Source organism: Thermobia domestica, chromosome 4 (genome assembly GCF_964235325.1).
Source record: "Thermobia domestica chromosome 4, izTheDome1.hap1.1, whole genome shotgun sequence".
Taxonomy (NCBI): domain Eukaryota; kingdom Metazoa; phylum Arthropoda; class Insecta; order Zygentoma; family Lepismatidae; genus Thermobia; species Thermobia domestica.
This window is the reverse complement of record NC_137457.1, coordinates 156,793,674-156,813,040: the sequence shown is the minus strand read 5'-3', so window position 1 is coordinate 156,813,040 and position 19,367 is coordinate 156,793,674. Positions and strand designations below refer to the sequence as shown.

The 19,367-nt window shown below is 34.6% G+C and overlaps 1 long non-coding RNA gene across 1 annotated transcript in view; it reads left to right on the top strand.

The window, feature by feature from the left end:
• The window catches only part of LOC145683389 (uncharacterized), a 241,635-nt gene extending 222,759 nt beyond the window's left edge, over positions 1-18,876 (top strand). The window contains exon 6 of the long non-coding RNA XR_014131070.1: positions 18,730-18,876. This is a non-coding gene — a long non-coding RNA (uncharacterized LOC145683389). The remainder of the gene's footprint in view (positions 1-18,729) is intronic.
• The last annotated feature ends 491 nt before the right edge of the window (positions 18,877-19,367 follow it).

The following is a 19,367-nucleotide window of genomic DNA, read 5'->3' as shown; positions in this document are numbered from 1 at the left end:
AGAGTATTCGCCAAAAGAGAGGGAGTCTATCCTCACAATGGAAATTTTTCAAGGCGCGATATGACAAAAGACGATCGGGTAAAGACAGACAGCGCCGCCAGAAGCAGGCACGCGAACTACCGCGGTTGCCATAGCGTAGCGGTAGCCTTATCCAAGTGTAAAGTATCAAATGTTCAAATTAACTGTTGTGAAACTATTTCTTCGATTTTGTTGAATGCTTTTTAACAGAGTTCAGAACAGCCAGAAGTGCAAGTTACTATTTTCGAAATGAAATAACAGAAATAAAAGAAAATCTAATGTTGAAAACAAGTAATTTTGCGTATTTTCAGTTCGATTTCAGAGGGCGCCAGGAAAATGCATGGCGGGCGCCATGGCGCCTGCGGGCACCGCGTTGAACAGGGCTGCCTTAGACGCTGATATAAAATATCAAGTCAATTATTATAATAAATGAATGAATTATTCGCACTAGAGCGCAGAAAACTAGTAAAGAGGTACCATGACATGTTGAGAATTTATTTAAGATAGGAACTCCGGAAAGAAGGGAGCAAGGTAGAACCGCAATTTAACCCGTCACGTGCAGTAAATTCTAAAATAGAGTTTCAAGTAAGGCCAGTTCATAATTTTCCGTCAAGTCCGATGCTGAAATCATTTACACAGGATTTTCCGTCAATATTTCAGTTAGACGAGGAGTTAGTAAATAGAAATAGAGTTGGCTCGAGTATAGTAGAAGTGTTAAAGTTAATTGATAATAGTAAGAAAGTAGAAACTGAGATACACGATAAAAGAAAGATGGCGTTTAACAGAACGTTTTACGCAGATAATAATAAGTTGCCTAAGTTTAATTTGAAATATGATACCGATGTGAGAGGCTTTTTTTTGACGAATTTGGCTACGCGTGTTAGATGGCAGTTGTAACGGTAGAAAAGAAGAAAGAACTATTACAAAGTGTGTTCAGAGGTGAAGGCAGACAGCGGCTGAAACTATTTTTAAAGCGAAAGAATTTAAATAAAATAACATATAAGGAGTTGCAGGAACAGGTAATAGAGGAACTTAGTATAACGAATGTAACATTAGACATAGAAGATAAAATTAGTGGACGGCTACATCAGGAAGATGAGCCGATTATTAACTATATCTATGATATGTTGGTAATGTGCAAATATTTAGATTCTAGCATGTCAGATAAAAAGAAAATCGGAATTATCGTAAGTGGTTTACAACCATACAATTACATGGAAAAAGTAAGCACGAATGCGTATTCCACGATTGAAAAAATTCGGCGAGGATTTGCAAAAGAGAGAAAATAAACGTAAGATAGATAAGAGAGTAAAAAGAGATACAGGGAAAGTGACAATAAAAGATATAGCTAAAAAATTGGAGAGCAAGTTGACGATGAGAATTGTGAACCAGAAGTTGATAGGGTAAGTCTTAGAAAGGAAATGCAAAATAAAAATGACACGAAAATAAAGCAGGAACTTCCAAGCATGACACAGTTGACCCAAATAGAGAAAAAGTTGAATGAATTACAATTGGCATTGTCTACAAAGGTTCAGGACAGTGGAAAGCAGGGAAAAAGTAATAATGGCGATAGGAACCAAAATTTTGGAAACAATAGAGGTAACAGACAATTTGGGAATCTTGGAAGAGATCAGTATAGAAAAATAATGGACGTAATTGGAATAATAAGAATAGGAATTAAAATAGGAATAGGTGGAATAATTACAGATGCAATGGAAATTTCAGAAATAATAGAGGAAATCGAGGAAATCGTTGGAGTAACAATAGAGGTAGTCAAAGTAATTATTGGCGGAATAATAGTCAGTTTAGGCATGTCGTGATGGTCAGGGACAACAGTGTGAACAACAACAACCACGTTATGTTCAAGTAGTACCAACTCAGGTCAAAGGAACTACGTTCTATCAACCCACTAGTAATCAGTCTTAAAACTAGAAGCAACTGCGGATGAGAGAGGAATTTACAGGAAGTAGACGAGGGAAGGTCCGAGAAGTAATAGCCTCGATTAATCAGGATAATAACATGGTATATTTACCGATTAACATAAAAAATAAAGAGATTAAACACTAATAGCTAGCGGTTCACAAATTTCAATTTTGAACGAGAGCTTAATCCCTCCTACTGCGAAAGTAATCCCGCAGCAGTCTAAAAATAAAGGTATAACTCAGAATGTTTTAGTACCTAGTAAACTGGCTATAGTAAAATTCAAAATCGCAAATCAAAGCTTTCATTTACCGTTTCGAGTGATAAAAAAATTATCGTATCAAGTGTTGATTGGGAATGATTTCTTGAAAAGCCAGTATTGTAGGATTAATTATGGGAATAACAAGTTGATAAAACAAAAATTTCGAAAACTCCAAGTAAGAAGAGAGAATGGTCCGGGAACACTGTCAGTTTCGGATAATGTCGCGATTGGCATGAAATTTAATATGAAACCGAAATGGGTATTAGGTAATAGGGTGAAATTATTTCCAGGCAGCCGGACAATAGTTGCGGTTAATTTGATGAATTCCTGGAACGGAAATGAATATTTGTTAGAACCAGATGGAGAATTAGAAAGATAATTGAATGTATTGATACCACGAGTTTTGCTGTCAAAAGAGAATAAGAAATTAGGGAGTGTGAATCCATCTAGTAAACAGATAATTTTAAAGCGAAATATGAGAATCGGGGGAGCAGAAGAATGTAAAAGTGAGCAAGAATTACGAGACGAAGGTTTGTCGCAAGAAGATATAGATAAAGTATTGCAGGCTAGAGAAAATTTTGATGAATCAAGATTGAAATTTGGAAACAAGACCGAACCAGTGATTAAGGATAGAATAGAAAAAATATACTACGATTATGCAGATGTGTTTGCTTGGAAGGAAAATGAGCTGGGAAAGGTTAACCATGTAGAGCACCACATAGAGTTAGAAACAAAGGTCCCACTAGCATTCCAATAGCGTTACCAGACAACGTTAGAGAACAATTTAACATCTTATTGGACCAAAATATCAAAGAATCGTCCAGTAGCTCTTACAACTCGCCTATGCTGTTTGTAAAGAAGGCATTAGGTGCTATCGGAGCTTCCTTGGATTGTCGCTGGCTCAAAAAGCACGTAAAATTTCATAGTATCGCCACTGATACATCAGATACTAACATGCCTGGGAGGACATAGATTGTATTTAATTTTGGACAACAAGGCTGCTTACCGTTAAGTACCGATAACAAAAGAGTCACGTGACTGCACTGCATTCAACATTCAGGATGTAGGAGCATATGCCTAGAAGGTTTTGCCCATGGGATATGTGTAATCACGGGCAGTGTATACTAAAATCATGGAAATGACTCTTGCATATGTCAGTCCCGAGGCGATGTCCTATTACATGGATGATATTTTTGTTTATGTTAACGAGCAAGAGAAAATGGTGCAGGTATTAAAGTCTATTTTTCAAAGACTGAGACATTATCGTTTAAAACTATCGGTTGAAAACTGTTAGTTTGTAGAGTTTGTAGAGACTTTAGGTCATGTAGCAAGTGATGCGGGATATGAGATAAGCCCGAAAATAATACAAGCTATTAAAGTTTATACACCTCCAAAATAACCAAAGGAGTTAAATTCATTTCTAGGATTGACCAATTATGGGAGAAAGTTTTTTACTACACAGAAATTCCATCAGTTTTCCAGCCGTCATTGAAACAAGGTCAAAACTTCTTATGGAAAGAGGAACATCAAGAGTGGTTTTGAAAAGTTGAAGGTGGCGTTACTCAATGCACGATTATTGGCTCCATTTTGGGAGAAGTTGAAGACAAGAGTGTATACGGACACATCCATGAAGTCATAGGCGCTGTATTAATGTAGAAACAGGAAAGTGGTGAATAGACTCCGATAGCGTACTAGTGCTGAGTCCGCAAGAAAAGCAGACATATAGTAGAGTTAGAAATTCTTGCAGTGAAAGATTCATTGCGAGCTTTTAATTATTATTTTTTAGTAAGGAGTTTGAACTTTGGACCGACTGTCGATGCATAAAATACCTGCAGACGATACCAAAATGATCACCGAAATTATTACGTCACAGCTTAGAGATGGCTCAATATAATTACTCTCCAATACATTGTCCGGGGGAGAAGAACCCGAGTGATATTTAGTCGAGAAACACTGACATCCAACCAACAAAGGATGTTATAGATGTGGAAACATTGAATTTAAGTCAAGAAGATTTTCAAGTTTATTTGGCATTTGATGACGACATTGATTTAGGAGAATTACATAGAAGGTGCGCCTTTTTTGGCCCTATTATAAGTGCAATAGAAGATCCTGAAGGAGAAGATGTGAAGGCGGAGAAACAGTCACGTTGGAATACGATAAAGGACAACAGACTTTATCGAACCCATAAGCTAGCGAGAGGTACGAAGTTACTGTTATGCATTCAATTTGCACTCAGAAAACAAGTGTTTCAAAATAGTTATTGTTCAGTATACGGTGGAGGACATTTCTCGTATGCTAAGTGCTATAAAAAAGCGTTGATGTCGATATACTTTCCGAACATGAAGAAGTTTTTTTTACTAGAAAGTAAGCCAATTTGTTAGTTTTCAGGTCCAGAAAAGGAAGTCAGGGAGGATACACTTCCATGCTCAAACGTATATAAGTTATGCGCCTTTCCTATTTGTAACTTTAGATAGAATTGGTCCTTTCAAACGATCGAAGAAGAACCGCAATAAATATATTTTGGTTTTCGTGGATACTGCAACAAGGTATGTGGTATCGAGATCTGTTCCAGCAATTACAGATGAGATAATTGCTCAGGTTATATTCGAAGAAATTTTTACGAAACATAAAGTTTCTGAGGTTTTGAACTTGGATAGATTGTCTGGACACCGAAGCCAAGTAATGGAGGAAATGGCGGAAAGATTCTGCATAAATCTTCATATCGCCAATTCAGATGCTCACTACTCCGATGGGACAGCGGAGCGCGTGATTATGACGATTTAACAGGTCATGAAACATTATATAGATAAAGAATTCACTTATTGAGACTTCAGAAGTACATGACGGACAGGGTATTCACCGTACTATCTGTTGATTGTAAAAGAACCGAGAACGTTCCTAGAACAAGATCTAGACAGACATTGTGACTATGTCGACAATGAAACTCGTATACAGGTAGTTAAAGAAGCAAGGAAATTAGCTTAACGTAACTTACAGAAACGGTTTAAATCTAAAAAAACAAATTGAAAAGAAATATTCACAACCAAGTTTGGAGATTGGTCAGGGAATTTTGATTAAGGAGATGCCGCGAACCGGTGTTCCAGCATGTTTCGACGTACGATATAATATCAGAGGTTTTATATTGGGTACAGTCAATAACAATTCCTATAAAGTAAAATATGGAACAGGTAAAAGGGAAGATAAAGAAGACTCTATTGACGTCAGGAGAATTAAGCTCTTTGTAAGTCAAAAAGAAGAGAAAGGAAGTAAAGAAGAAGATGAGCAAGATTCAGAGTTTGATGGTTAAAAAGAAGAAATAGGAATAATTAGTAAGGCACATTTAGGATGGATTGATTAAATAGGTTAAAGGGAAACTAGGAACATTATTAAAATTAGGTTAACTGTGAACAAAATGTGTTTATTGATGGACTGCCAGGAAAGTGGCATGTATCACTACAAAAGCTTATTGCGATATCTGTGGAAATGCAGATATCCATCTGATTTCTAAATCGTTAAACACGTATTAGTGAAATTAAAATAACAATTATTTTAATCAACACCTCTTAATATTTTAGAATAATTGATGTCTATGTCTTTGGTGTAAACTCAATTTATATAAATACTTTTGATCTTTATTAGAAATAGAAAATAACGGCATCGAACTCCAAGTTATTTGAAATCTTACTTGTGAATATGCATTACTAGCATCAATTACCCACTTCGTCGTGTTAAACTAATAATAATAATAATAATAATATATTTCGTTAGTCAGTCAATTTTTACTATTAGTAAAGCACTCTCTCATATCGGTCATTTTCGATTATTTTTATATCCCTCTTCTCTCCTCTTCCTAAAGTTGTGGGGCTAAATTTAGATTAAAACGGCATCAGAAGAGTCATTTTTCGTCTCAGAGACCACGAAAACTATGGATTCGACACTATTTGTCATTTTCAATAAACTTTTTATCTCCTCCTCCCCCATGTTGCGAGGCACTATATTGGAATTGTCATTGTTCATCTCAATGACATCGAAAACCACGAGTGCGACACTGATAATGGTCATTTTCTAAAATTTTTATATATCTCATTCATACCCCAAGTTCCGGTTCTGAATTTGCATTTAAACGGGATCGGAAGAATCACTGTTCACCTTAGCGACGCCGAAAACTATTGATTCGACACTAATATTTGGTCATTTTTAATCATTATTATGTGTCAGTTTCGATCGTTTTTTTATCTCTTGCCTTCCGTCCGCCAAGCTCCGGGGATGAAATTGTATTTAAACAGAATTAGCACTGTTGATCTCAGAGACCCCTAAACAATAGATTCCATTTTAATATCGGTCATTTTTTAAATATATTATCTCTCCCCCACTCCTAAACAAAGTGATATCACAGGAACAATCTCCGGTACGATCCTCAAATATGTTGAGAATGAGATCCAGTTTGGTGGAGTTGTTTATGAGTTATTAAATTTTATTTATTTTTGTGCATTTTCCATCCCCCTTCTTCTAGTTAAGCTCTACTTTCAAAGTGATTTGATTGAAAATAATCCAAGTCCGAACCTCATCCATGTTGAAAATTTGAGATCGATCAGCTGGTTCAAGCGTGATGAAGTAACAAAGACAGTCACTTTTATTTTTTACATATATGTTCCTCCTCCTCAACCCCTGCGTTGCACCGTGAAAGTAAAATGATAAAAATCACTCCAGGTCCCAACTTCATCTATGTTGAAAATTTGTTCAAGATCGGTCGGGTGTTTCAAAAGTTATTAAGTTTAATATATTTTATATATACCTCTCCCTCCCTCCAACCCTAGGTTCTACTATCAAACTGAAACAAACTCTACAAAACATTTCAGGACCGAACCTCATGCATGTTAAAAATTTCATTAAGAGTTATTAAGTTACAAATTTAGCAACTTTTATTTTTATATTGATTTTTGTACATCTACCCCCTCTTCCTTCACTCTACTTGCTCCGTCAAAGTGAACTAACAGATAGCATTACTCACTTGAGTCTTATCTATGTCAAAAGTTTGATCGAGATTGATCGTTGGGTTCAAGAGTTATTAGCTTTATTAATTATTTTGTAACTCCCACTTATCTCCTCCCCTAAGCTTTATCGTCAAAGTGGAATGATAAAAACACTTCTAACCCAAACCTCATCTAGGTTGAAAATTTGATCGAGATCAGTTGGGTGGTTCAAGAGACAAGGAGTCACAAAAATAGTCAGTTTCAATTTTATAATAAAGATAGTACAATGTTATATCCCGGCCCGAACCAGCCACAGAGGTTTGTGGAGGGAGCACGAATATTTTAGGGGAGAAGTCATTAAAATTTCCTTAAAAATATCTTAATTGTGATCTTTGTGGTGATGTCTGCGGGACTCAAAAAAGTTTAGGTGGACAGACCCCCCTAGCTCCTCTCTGGTTGCTAGTCTGGATATATCGTTTAGAGAATATTTTCTGTATATGGCAAAATATTTAGAGAATATTTTCTGTATATGACAGAAAATGCTCAGAGAACATAAGATAGAAATATCAAAAACATTTTCATAATACTTTTCTTCGGGTTTTCTAGTAGTGGCAAATATTAAAGAAATATTAAACTAGATTCAGATATGAATTTGTGCTAAGAAAGAAAATATTTTCGCGATTCATTTTTCAAATCGGAATTGATATCTTTTCGATTTGCTATTGTATGTAGTTTCTGAACATACTTAAAACATTTTATGGTTTTCAAAATATTTTAAAATCTTTCTGACCAGTTTGAAATACATTTCTTTCTTCAAAACTTAAGGAAATGTATACTCAACAGTTTTCCAGATCTTGTGAGTTAAAATATCTGGATTTCATTTGTGTAAATTTATAAGGTGGTAGAAATTTTCGAATGCTGGAACCGGTTTACAACACACGGAAACTTCTAGCATCACATAAATTTATCAAAATAAATTCTATTATTTTAATTTAAAGATCGAACAAAGAAATGTATTTCAAAGTGTAGGTTTATCGAGGTAATGAAAAATATTCAGAAATAATTTTAAATATGTCTCTGCTATTATCTTAAAGGTACTATTTTAAGTACGTTCTTAAACTGCGTACAGTAACAAATCAAAAACCTATAAATTGCTATTTGAAAAATGAATCGTAAATATTTTCTTTCTTAGCACAATTTCGTATCTAAAGCTACGTAGTTTGATATATTCTTAAACTTTTTGCTACTACAAAACACCAAGAAAAAAATTGAATTTTTTTTGATATGTCTATTTATATTCTCTGAATATTTTGTCATGTACCAGGGATCCCTAAATATTACAAAGCGGCAACACAAGGAACATTGTACAGGAGAAACATCAATCATCTCGGACACACCACATTCTATATCTATGCCAATGTTCTGTGAAAAATGATATGGAGTAACAATAAAAATCGGAACAAATCACATGCATTTTGTGAAAAGTATTTATAATGGAACTCCTAAAAAATACATTACTACAATTTCATACAAAAGTATTCAAATGTATTAAACTTAAAAACGCATTTATATAATGATTTTTTCTTATAAAGAATCATTATAAAACGTGATCCTAACACCATGAAACCATTTTGTTCCACCACGACTCTCACCACAAGGACGACGTGGGCCACTGAGATTTTCATTGGTAGGATGTCTTCATTGTTCTCTTCGCTGTAGGTTATACTCAAGACTAGAATTGGTATTGTAGTGCGTAAAATAAATGACAGAGCACAAGAAACACACCCCGGGTGTCAACATGTGAGTGATTCATGTCGTACTTGTGGTGGGTTAGGCGGTGTTTAAATTTTTTGTATCAGCAATGGGGGAAATAACTGATTTTGTATCATGTAAATAGTTAATGTGATACACAATCGATTTTTTCCTTGAGGTATCGTATATAATAAAACATTAAACCCTTTATCCTTAAAATTACCTGAATTCCACCATCCTACATTATTTATAATTTCGTAACAAATCGAAATCGAAATAAAAATGAGGTTTAAAGGGACAATACACCAAATAAAATCCTGCACATTTATTGAGAATAATAGAAATAATAACTAGTTAGTTTTATGTTAAGTGTCTATTTCATGTAGACAATATATTTAATGTGAATACATAAACAAAAAGTATATTGTAACTAAGTCTAGTAATTACGGTACATGAAAATAGTTTGAAATGTATATACACCTCATCAGTGTATAAATTTTAACCAGTGTTATATGACATTAAAAAACATTTACATTTTAAGAAAAGTTTGAATAGAGTTGCACCTGACATCCATTTTCAGTCTTGTCAAAAGTTTTGCCCATCCCAGCAAATGTAGTTCAGAAGATTAAAGTACCAATCACCGAAAGCCAAGCAGCAGAATCATGCGTTTACTTACGTCCCCCTCCCTTCAACATATACACACACAATATAGACTAAGCTACTTCTTCATACGTTCTCTGCTACCTTTTAAGAATATATTTAACAATATGAAGTAGAAATATTATACATTACTTTAGCATTTGAAGTGTGATTTAACTGCCATAAATTAAAACTGAGTACAATATGCATGCAAATTAGCTTAAATGGGTACAATACACATCACACAAAACGAACTACGCGAATAAAAAAAATAAGAATTAGATATTCAGTCTAGATTTCTAAATTGGTGCTGTTAACTGTATGAATTTTGGGTTTCCTACACTAAATGTCTCTACGCCAAACTCTCTCTATATATAACACGTTTTGGTTCGAAGCTGTGACTACGTGTAAATTGAGCAAACCGCAGGCTAATGATCGGATGATGATTATAGCATGCAGGCTGATGATAATTCATCACTTATAAGAAGACCGTTGAAGTGCTAGGCTAGACAGAACATTCTTCTTTTTCCTGGGATTCACGGTCAAATCTAGTACCGTAAATGTAATACCTATGTGTGGTGTACCTGAAATCATCTCGGTTTAGAGCCTCCAAACACAGTGCACTCGTAAAATAAGGCAATTGTTTTGGAATTATAATTTGCAGCATGTATGGCAAAATTTAAAAACTAAATACATCTCAGAATCAAGGTTAAGTCAAACGAAGCGATTTATCCGTACATTTTATCTTACCACAGGCTATACAAAACGCTAAAACTTTGTTTCCTATAATTTTCGAAGTTATATACTAAATATCTTAGTAGCTGTCACTCAAATTCGCAACGCTGAATAAAGTTGTAGTGTAGATATACAATTGAAACTATTATCCAAACTTCAAATAACGATATTACAAACACAATAAACTTCTCTTAGGATGAAAATGAAAGCTGTAGACGATTGTGTATTACTGAGTGAAGGAAGGAAAGTACCAACGTTAAGGCATCTTCAGCTGGGTTGGAAGTTTGACAGAGTTCTTAGAAAGAAATCGTTCGGTGGTTAATAAATAATGTAGAAAACCGAAAAATTGCTTGCCCGCAGGACTTTGGCGCCTTAAATCCAACTGCTATTTACATGCCTGCAATAAAGGAATAGAGATATAAAGCTTTTAAAAGTGCAGATTAAAGTCTATGAAGTTTACATTTTTAACGATACCTGTAAAACAATAAGTATATGCGGTCGTTTTCACTATGCTCACTTATATACACTTATATGTTATTTCTTAAAGCATAGTGAAAATTAACACCAGCCCTCTGCTCCTAGACCACCGTGTGCTATCGGGGAAGGACGTTTGGACTCAAAGTCGTATATCTAAATAGGTTAATCTACTTAAATGGGTTATAATGTATTTCATAGCTAGAAACTGGGTGATTTCGTTCGAAAAGCCTTAAAAATAGGCCAAGTATCACAAATACTCTTTATTAAAAATATCTGCACAAGCTAAAATAAGGAAGTTCAAAAAGGTGAAATTTGATTCACTAAGTTAGAGTATGTCCTATGGTAAATAGTCATTGGAAGTCTCAGTTGCAAAAGTGCTTAATTTAGTTCTAATAATTTTTTGTATAATGCGGAGGAAAACTTATGGATCTCGTTACGCTTTTTCTAGAATGATATATCCTAATTTCAGAAAAATCGGAGACAATATGCTGCAGAATTTTTTGCTGCATGAATCTATAAGGTGCTAAAATAAAATTTGCTGTCGACATCCTATAGCACCTTAAAGTATACTTCTGTAAACTTATTTTTATATTATCCCTAACGTAAAGGATGTTCATAACTTCATAGCAATTGATAACATTGCATTACTGCTTATTTGCAACAGAGATAGTTGGAAAGGAAACTAAAGTGAAAGAAGAAGTAAACAGTGAAATCTAATATACATATTGATTAATTTAGTTTGCCTTATGTTACAATTACGACTACTTTATTATTCTATGACGGTATTATGGGTCAAATACATCATTATTCTACAATGTCAACAGTTTCAAAACTCTGTTCGGCGGTTGCCTTTTCTTCTTTTGCCTTGAGTCCATTTTGAGATTAACGTCTCGTTCAGCAGCGGGGCTATATGAGACCTGTACTTACTGATGAACGTCGAATCCGAACCACATGAGCTCCCACCGGGAATATTTTTTTTCTTGTGCTGATCATCTTCTCGAAGCATTGCCTCCTACACTAATTCGCGTTTTTTTTTAAAAAAAATGTTCGAAATGCACCAGCACCATATTGACCAATATCGTTCCTTTACTTTAGATATACAATAAAGAACAGAAATTTATTTATTTGGTGGTCTCGCAGGCTATCTAAAGTAAATTTTATTTCGCATATTCTTCTTATTTAAATATATAGTTACTGCCTATTTTTATGAATATTTATTAATAATATCGTGTCTCAACTTTCTATTAACACAATAGTTTCCACTGTCCGGTCTACTTTGCATATTGAAAAACAAAAAAGTGGCTTCCATTTCCATTCAGGCAGAGCGTTTACCATCACTATGTCAGATATTGCTGAAAACTTTTTATAGCTTCCTGCCATATTTTAATGGACCGCAATTTTTGTTTTGCCTAAAAAACCTTCCCGCCATCTAATCGCCACCAAAGATGGGAAGTACAATTTATGAATTTTAGATAACATGGAAAAATATCAACTTCTGAGCCCCAACATTCAGCTATGGAGACAGATAAGGCTAAAATTATTATTGTGGTATGTACATAGAGATATAAATAAACTATATTTTATTATAGTTTGGTTTGCGCATGCGTGTCTTTGTGTATATATAAGTCGACAAATTAACCTCACTTTATCTGAAAAGTCGAGGTTTGCGATTTGTTCAAGCACAGCGGTTCAAATTTAAAAATCGGTTTTCACGGTTACTGAGACCTAGTTACCCGCTTTCTGAAAATACTTTGTATCGCTTCTGTGTGCAACTGTTTTGTCGCAAAAAATTAGAAAAATCGTCAAATTTTCAATAATTCCCATTTTTGGGTGCCATTTTTGAAAAAACACCATAATTTAAAATTCTAAAATTTTGTCAGGTGGTTGAACTTTACATGGATAATAAACACGCCAAGTAGCACTCTCAATCTATGATTCATGAATTACCTACAGCCTTTTGAAGTTTGCGAAATTTTGTTAACTTTGATGTGACAGTTGGCAACACTGAAAAAATGAAAGTGCAACAACTTAGTGATGTTTGTGGTTCGCATTCACTAAATAAAGAGTAAAACTTTCTTCTGGCTGCTTTTCATTACTTTGATCAAAAAGCCTCTCTGACATGGTAAAATGAGCCTCCAACTACTCCGTTTTCTTAAACCGATGTAATCTGAGATGAAAAATACGATTACGTAACACACACATTTTAAGTTTACTTGATACGGCAATCCATTAGATACTGATCTACAGATCTACAAACAGCCTGAACTAGTACCTCAGTGAGGATTTGGAATGTTGAAGTTGAAGTCTCAATAAGTGCAATGTTATTACAGAGATCGAAAATGAACAAAAAAGTTACAAAATCCTATGGTTTTCTTACGCATTGTATCAGAGAATTTTATGGACTGCTAAAACAGAGCAATACCAGTATAAGAATGATTCATTCGAAAGTTTATAGTGTTCGACTAAAGTGGGTCAGCCCACAACGTGCGAGTGAAATGTGTGTGTATTGTGCAAATTTTATGTTAGCTGCTACTACGGTGCAATAAATCAAAGGATCAGCCTGTATTGAAGCTATCATAAGTGCCCTATTTACATTAGTATTATAATTCGTAGAAAATAACAGCTGTCTTCTTTAAGAATATGGTGATTGTCCTGCAGTGGAACGGGTAATTGTGGAGTACTTAATTACAGCTAATGATGGAAATGACATTTGTTACGAATGCCATATGGGAAAACAATGATCTCGTTAAATAAATGTGACTCTTCGTGTTTTCGTATCGTACGTTTTTGCTTTAACTGTAAGAATTGTAATTCGTGACTACATAAAGAAAATCAAAAGAGAATTAATAGCTATCGAAACGCATCGTGTAAAAAATTGCTACCGTAAAGCATCGTTTAAAATTTCTAGATACAAATTCTATTTAACTGCATGTGGACTTCGCTCAAAACTGGACTCTTATTCAGCAAAGTGAAATTCAGAGTGATCACTGGAAAAAAAGCGATCGAATCTCCATCTTTACGAAAGTGGTATATTATTATGAAACAACTGACTGTTTGCTATAATATGCAACGACGAAACACACGATTCGGCTCGTACCTATACCGATAGATAAGATGCTAAAAATATTCGAAGAAAAGCAAAAATATAGGTCTTAGAAAAAGGTTCGACTACGTTAAAATAAGTGTCGACAATTTCCTAAAAAGTTTCAGTGATTTCTGATAGTGCTGCATCCAACTTTGAAAATTGCTTGCAGATGTTCGAGACGCAGACAGGTCCGATTCAGTGAAACCGACCGTGGCAAGGGTCTCTGCGAAGGTATTGCGGGGAGGGGTGTAAAGAATGTGGCAACACTGCATAACCTTAGGAAAAGAAGGTTCACAATATTATATTGCAGAAGAATTAGTGAGTATAGTGCAAGTACAACCCCCGGGTATGACACTTGTTTCGTTGCCAGAAACGAGTTTACAATTTTCGAAAAAAGTAAGAATGGGAAAGTTTACGACCGGTAACCGGTATTCAACAAAGTCATATTTGGCTTTTATGGCCGTAACGGGTCAGTAAAGACTAAGTTCATGCTTCTCCAAAATCGAGCTAATGCAATTCAAAGTGTAGATTTAAGAAATCTGCAAAAATGAACTTTTGTTACATGCAAGTATGATAACCAGTGATGCACAGCAGAAATATTATCAATAAATAATTAATTACATGAGGTTGAAGTGTTCTTTGTGTTTCCAGATAGACCTTCAATAGGGTAGAGGTTCCCAGAAGAGCATAAGAGAAGTGAAAATAAGTGTTTTGTCACTATTAACATCATCCTACGAGAAGCGAGTGCACCAACACCTATTGGAGCATACGTACGGTCTCATGTTATTAGCGAAGAAGACACTAAGCAAGAAATAAATTACTTCAGATGAAAAAATCAGTGAAAATTTGTTTCCGAATACCATGTTAAGTAAGTTAAAGATTTGTGTGTTTCGGAATTTTCATTTCAGGTTACATTGATTTAAGAAAACGGCGGAGTAGAGAGAAGCTCACTTTATTATTTCAGAGAGCCTTTTTGACCAAAATATAAAAAAGAGTCAGGAAAGACTCATTCTTTATTTAATGAATGAAAACCACAAGCATCATCAAATTGTTGCGCTTTTATTGATTATAGTGTTGCACAGTGTGGCATTAAAGATAATGAAACTTCGCTAACTTCAAAAGGCTCTAGTTAATTCATGAACATTGGTAGAGAATGCTATTTGGTGTCTTCATGTACAGTTGAACCATCTGACAAAATTTCTGAATTTTAAATTATGGTATTTTCGAGAAAGTTGTGCCCAAAAATAACGAGTTTTGAAAATTTGACGATTTCTCGACTTTTTTGGACAAAACTTTCTTTGAGTTTTACGTCCCACGGTTATGCCGGTTAGGCTAAAGGAGACGGTGATGATGAGAGATGAGTGAAATGGTGGAATGAAGAAAGTGGGAGGAAACGGGAGAACCCCGAGAAAACCCACGAGGACGATGTTTATGCACCACAAAGTTCACTTGGCGAGGGCTGGGATCGAACCCGGGACCCAAAGCACCAGAGGTGAACGCTCTACCACTGAGCCACCGCGCCCCCCTTTTGGACAAAACTGTTGCACACAGAAGCAACACAAATTGTTTTCAGGAAAGCGGGTGTCAAGGTTTTACTAACCCTGAAAACATAATTTTAAATTTCGAAACGGAAGTGCTCGAGAAAATCGCAAACTTCCACTTTTCAGATAAACTAACGTTCATTTGTTAATTTATGTACAAAAAGATACGCATATGCAAACCAAACTATATTAAAATATAGTTTGTTTATATTATTATGCAAATAACACAACAAGAGTTATAACTGTTTCCATAGCTGAATGGTGGGTCTCCGAAGTTGACCACTTTCCATGTCTTCTGAAATCATAAATTGTACTCCCCGTCTTTAGTGGCCCATTACTTGGCGGGATTTTTTCCCGATAACACAAAAAATACGGGTACTTTAGAAACATTTCTAGTTGCTATAAAAAGTTTCAAAAATATCTGAGATAGTGATGGTACATTTTTTTGGCTGAGTTCGAATTGAAGGCACCAAAAGCTTATGTTATTTATAGGTTGATTCGTGCAATATACATGTAATAACATGTCGGAAACTTACATATATTATAATATTTATCATGGGTAGAAATACGTGATATGTAATGCTTAGTACTCCGTAAATACGCTATTATGTACTCAAGGCATTATGTAAAGTGATGATGCATAACCACATGAGTGAAGTAGTTATGACAGATATAAGGCGTAGTTGTATAGGATATAAAATTTTTGCAACACCCTCGGATATGCGCATATCCACCGTCGCGGCGTGCTTGCCCCATACGGAAGCACACCAAGCTCATCCTGCTGCGCCCTCGCTCTCGCTCTTGCTCTATTAATATTCGTGTTCTTCAGTGGCTACCTAGCACTAGTTGGTTCGTATTTTTCGCATTATCGTTAAAACAATGCCTTTTTCATGATAATCTTTATACGTTATGGTATGGTAATCTTAATACTGTATATATAATATGGTAATCTTAATACATATATGTTTGCGATTGATTTACATAAGAGTTGTACTTCTGCACTTCTGTAGCACAGAGTTAAGTTGTCCAAAAGGCTAATATACTTCTGGAAAGAAGTAACAGGTTACACAAAATACCTAAAATATACAAACCTACTCTTTTCTTTATCATAGCACTCTCTTCTTCTATATTCCTCGTTCAACTAAATGAGGATTTCAATTTACGACGTATCAATAACACTAAAACTGTATTTTATAACCATAGCTGTCCGCTGCAGTACGCGGGAATTACTATATCTATATTTCTCTTGAAACTTCGCCTATATACTACATAAACATCTACATAGCTACTAATTTTTAATAAAGATGAATATATTTATGATTACACCAACCAAAACGATTAAATTAATATGAGCCGTAATTAGTAGACACTACTTTAATTGGTTAGTGGATCGCATACACGACAATGACAACTAGCATATCTGAGGGTGTTTCACACTGACCAGAAAAAATTTCTTCAAAATATCCCATACTGCAGCTAACTTAATATTATATAAGAAATTCGATGCTCGAAGAGAAAGATCAATTGAGACGTGCTAATTTATCTCGTGTAACAGTCCTGCAACCAAGGAAAAGGGTTAAAATATCTAATTGCCTATAACAGCCCAAGTACTTGGCAATAATTAAGTGCAATGAGCAATTACAAAGACGAGAAGGCTATTGTTACCGCAAAACAGTACAATTCTTATTCCTCTTGGTTAATGTATCAAAGTTAGTTGATTAACACCTTTTGCCAATTTTCTAAGTAACTGAAGTCCAGAAGTTATAACGTCGTGGGCTTCGCGCACTTAGACCTGCTCGTCACTGGCGGTGTTGTAACAGGATAGCCAATCACGAGCCAACATTAACGAGCCACGAGTAACGAAGCTGGCAACACCCCATACACGTCAGTACAACTTTTCGCGGGAAGCGAACAACGTTACACCTTCCGTAATATAGTAATCCAGGAAAAGGCAAAGGGTAGTTTCACTGAGTACTGCTTTGTTACTATTCGGCTACACGATTTCTAGCGTAGTTTTAACCGAAATTTGACTACTAGCAAATAAGTTTTCATTTAAATCTTACTATCCACACGATAAAAAAGTTCATGTTGTCCCTTGATCAAACGACTATTGTCTCGGAGCTACAGGCTGCCGAAAATGTGGGAATAGTTAATTTAGAGGTCTATAGTTCCACTACTATCGGACTTATCCCAGTCGGGTCTACACTATTAAGATTTTTGTCTGTAATGCTTTGTTCGTGACATAGGAAAACGCAGATGTTAATGGGGAAAACATGGTTTGTATAATGCCATCTTATGAGTACAAAAAGTCAACTTTGCATGCATATGACCGCATTTGTCCTTCTTACAGAGTACTGGATTGAATATGATCAAACCCTATCCTTCAGGAGAGCGAAACAGCTCTATAAATATATAACTGGTCTTCGAAAGTCATGACAAAGAGTGAAAGACTGCAAATACCAATCATGAGTAATGTATACTGTCACTATATATACAATTTAATTTTTTTGACCATTTACTCAAAGAATTGAACTAGAACCGTCTAACATACAGAAGTACACAAAAGCACATATTAAGCCTTATAGATTACATGTCTCCCATGAACTCAGAATTTTAATGCGGTACCTACACTAAATTGCACCAACCCAAATTATATGAGGATAGTTAATTCCCCTAAATTTCAAGATACTTCAAGGATATATGCATCAAACAAAATGACATTGATTAACTATCGTAAGTATGACACTTAGCAGCCTAAGATATGTATCTGCCTGAGCTTTCTCGAGCACTACTGGCATAACATAATATCTAAATGCATGGTGCAATACAGACAGATAAATAAATAAAACGGTAATACCTACAGATGTTACGAACACGTGTCTTTTACTGAATTTTGAACAAAATAATAAAAATATTTTCTTTTGTAGCTTAAGAAGAATAACAAAGTAATTTTCACTTATGTCGTGTTTTGCCACTGCAGTAAACTCACATTTGTCGATATAATTTTCAGATTTCTAGAAGGTCTTTGATAATACAACAAGGAAAAACTATTGAATGAAAGAAAGCTTTCCACTTTTGTCCGTAAGCTATTCCAAGTAGAATTTTCAATTCCGAAACAAAAGCAAACGCAATAGTAATTATGACAATACAACGGTATATTAACCATCTTGTTCGAAGTTAATATTCAATTTAATTATGTTGTTAATTTATACACTTATTACAGCTATTATAAATTTCTTAAAAAGGTATAACATTATTATAGTTATTCATTATTTAGTTAATTATATAGCATAAAATTAATATGCCACTTTCTTCTATTTGCAGTTTTTCGACGGTGAAAGCTACGTATATCTTTAATCGAAATTTACAGTATCTTTACTTCGATATGAAAAAATCTCTATATGGACTGGAAATATTATGGAACAATATGATGTTATAAATATTATGTAAAAGATTAAATAAACTTACATAAGCAGAACCTAATTTTGTTTCTCTACACTACGTTACCTAAAAATATTTTATTGAATTAAGAAAGTGAATTACATTACAGAATTAAGTAGAATTTCCTCATATATTCAAATGTCGGTGGAGAGTTAAGTTGAATAATATCCGAAGCTACAAACAACAGTTAATACTAATATGTAGAAAATAAAAATTAACGCGTGGTTATAGTATAAGAGGTAAAATTTGTTTGTATATATTCAAATGAAGTATTAGGAATATTGTTGATCTTTCATATTACCCTCTGAAAACATCACAAATTTCTTAAGGCACGTAAAGCTTACAAGGGCATCACTCAACTGTACGGCTAAGAATTCAATGAATTTTTCTTTTTTTATTTAGGACATGTATGCATTATTACTGATGAGAAAAAATTTTCCCATGATGCATGTTTTCTATTTTTTCTATTTTTAGGAATGTGATATAGGTATTAGAGATTACTGCAGAAGTCCTTATTAAAC